The 3020-nt window shown below is 38.1% G+C and overlaps 1 non-coding gene across 1 annotated transcript; it reads right to left on the minus strand.

The window, feature by feature from the left end:
• Nucleotides 1-2667: 2667 nt before the first annotated feature.
• TRNAV-GAC (transfer RNA valine (anticodon GAC)) lies at nucleotides 2668-2743 on the minus strand. Its single transcript has one exon. It is a non-coding gene; the product is annotated as a tRNA-Val (tRNA).
• Nucleotides 2744-3020: the final 277 nt, after the last annotated feature.

The raw sequence follows: 3020 nt of genomic DNA on the forward strand, positions 1-3020 counted from the left end.
TGTCAAGGCTATAGGATAAAAATATTTTGGAAAAATGTAGGTTTAATCTTGTCCAGTAAAGGGTGGAAGGTCTACTTCTCTTAGACATGAAAACTCACCAGAATTTAGGGTTTTATTGTCCACAGCTTTATCAGTATTTTCCATTATGTCCTCATTCAAGTTTCTGTATACCATTCCTTCTCATTCAATGTCCTTGTTTTGACAGTAGACACACTGTAAGAATGGAAATTGAATTTGTGTTGTAATTCAACCATTCACATAGTGAGATTATGATTTTGATCTTTAGCAGTGTCAGCTATGAAGCTACAGATGATAAAGATTCTTTCAAGAAAGACCTGAAATACTTTAGAGCATTTATGTGTCACTTAGATTGGGAAATTGAATGCATGAGCTCATTTTTTTTTCTCTCTACTTTGTCCGGAGAAATTAAGAACAACCAACCAATCTCATCCTTCATCAGTGAGAAACTCATTTCTTATACATGTTTGATTAAAAGTATCCAATGATATTTTGCATATCTCTATTGCTACATCATGCTAAGGACTATCAATGCTTACTTTACTTCTGGAAATAATCCATTAGTGCTTTAAAACTAATAAGATTACAGAACAAATATGGGAAAATCCAGAACTAATTTAGAAAACTAATCCTAAAGATTCTTTCTGTTCTTTAGAACCACTCTTAGAACCATAATCTATATTAGTCAGGGTTCTCAAAAGAAACAGAATCAGTAGAATGTGTGTGTGTATAGATATATAAATAATATATAGATGCATTATATATATATAAAGAATTATTTCAGTAAATTGGCCCAGGATTTTTGAGGGTTTATAATGTCAAAAATCTGTAGGGAAGTTTCACAGCCTGGAGACTCAGGGAAGACTTCATATTGCAGCTTGAGTTTGAAGTCATTCTGAAGAAGAATACTTTCTTTTTCTTTCTCTTTAGTCCTGCAACTGAATGGATGTGGCTCACCCACATTGTAGAGTTAACTGCTTTACTCCAAGCATACTAACATAAATATTAATGTCATCTGTAAAGTGCCTTCACAGAGATATCTAGACTGCTGTTTGACCAGATATCTAGATACAATGGTTTATTGTAGTTGATACATAAAATTAACCATCATGTACACCAGCCCATATTTTCCTTTAGGAAATTTGTCAAATATTCTACTTACCACTGTCTGCTTTCACTTCCCTCAGGTGAGCACATGACAGAATTTACTCTCTCTCTCTAGACATTGCCTTTCCTTTGATTTTGTTCTAGTTAGTTCCTCTACAACTTTCACTTTCTAATATGTTCCTGGTGGGTTTGAAGAGAGTCATGAATTTCAACCTAATATAGCTCAGATTGGGAGCAATTCTTCTATTTCCTGTATCCTGGGATGAAACCCAGAGGTCAGCACTGTGTTTCTTTTTTATTTTTTAAGATTTTTATGTTATTGATTTTACACAGAGAGAAGAGGGGATGGGGTTTGAGAAGTATCAACTCAGAGTTGCATCACTTTAGTTGTTGATTGATTGCTTGTTATATGTGTCTTGCTTGGGAAAGCTCAGGGTTTCAAACTGGCAACCTCATCATTCCAGATCAGTGCTCTATCCGCTGTGCCATCACAGGTCAGGAACTATCTGTGTTTCTATGTATACTTCTTGCCTGTTGCTTCCACCTGCAGCATAAGACTCCTTGATGTCCATCTTGTATTTTGCTTAACCACCCTGAAAATCAGTACAATCTGTGTTTTTGTTTGTGTGAATTTATGGGTATGTTCGAGTATTTCTATTAAATCCAGGAGTTTGTCCAAATGTTGAAAACAAATTATACAGAGACATAGTATAAAACTGACCAATGAAAAGGATTATGAAGATTAAAACTTTTTGTTGTCATTGTTCTTCTCTTTGCAAAATCTTTCTTTGCCATTACTGCTGTCATTATCAGTTCAGCTAGTAGAAACCAGTAGCAATATCTACACATGTATTTGCATATATATCAGTTATAGGTTACAAGCAGTTGGGAAATCCTAGAACAATCTCTTTCAAAGTGTGCATTTATACCCATGTTATATTATATAAAGAATCAGATATTTTTCTTATATTTGCAAGCTATTCAGCCTGCCAAAGTTCATAGATGTTGGCAGAATGGTCAAGATATTTGGGTCAGAGACAAAGAACTTGACTACTCATGGCACAGTAGGCAGCATGAGCTTCATGTTTCTATCAGCTCCCCTTGTCCTCAAAGCCTGAAAGAGAGATGCAGAGACTGCAGGTGAATGCTGCACACACAGTGGGTTTGTGTCACAGATGAGAATTAGGACTATTTTCTTTTTTTGGGTGGTTGTATTGATTGTTTTTTTTGTGTGTTTTTTTTTTCTTGTTCTGAAGCTGGAAACGGGGAGAGACAGACTCCCGCATGCGCCCGACTGGGATCCACCCGGCACGCCCACCAGGGGGCAACGCTCTGCCCGCCAGGGGGCGATGCTCTGCCCCTCCGGGGCGTCACTCTGTTGCGACCAGAGCCACTCTAGCACCTGGGGCAGAGGCCAAGGAACCATCCCCAGCGCCCGGGCCATCTTTTGCTCCAATGGAGCCTCGCTGCGGGAGGGGAAGAGAGAGACAGAGAGGAAGGAGAGGAGGAAGGGTGGAGAAGCAAATGGGCGCTTCTCCTGTATGCCCTGGCTGGGAATCGAACCCGGGACTTTGGCACGTCAGGCCAACACTCTACCACTGAGCCAACCGGCCAGGGCCATTGAATTGTTTTATATGAGGTTGTTCTGGGATTAAAAGTGAATGAAGGTTTTAACTAGGGTAGAAAAAGAGACATACAAAAAAATTAAGTTTTACAACACATTTAAATAAAATCTAGTATAAACTTCGCTACCTACCATATTTCCCCGTGTATAAGACGCACATTTTGGGGGAAAATTTGGGATCTAAAAACTGGGTGTGTCTTATACAGTGGCGGTAGATTTTTTTCTTTTTTTTTAATAATTTTATTTTTTTAATGGGGTGACATCAATAAAT

This window comes from Saccopteryx bilineata, chromosome X (genome assembly GCF_036850765.1).
Source record: "Saccopteryx bilineata isolate mSacBil1 chromosome X, mSacBil1_pri_phased_curated, whole genome shotgun sequence".
Lineage (NCBI taxonomy): Eukaryota > Metazoa > Chordata > Mammalia > Chiroptera > Emballonuridae > Saccopteryx > Saccopteryx bilineata.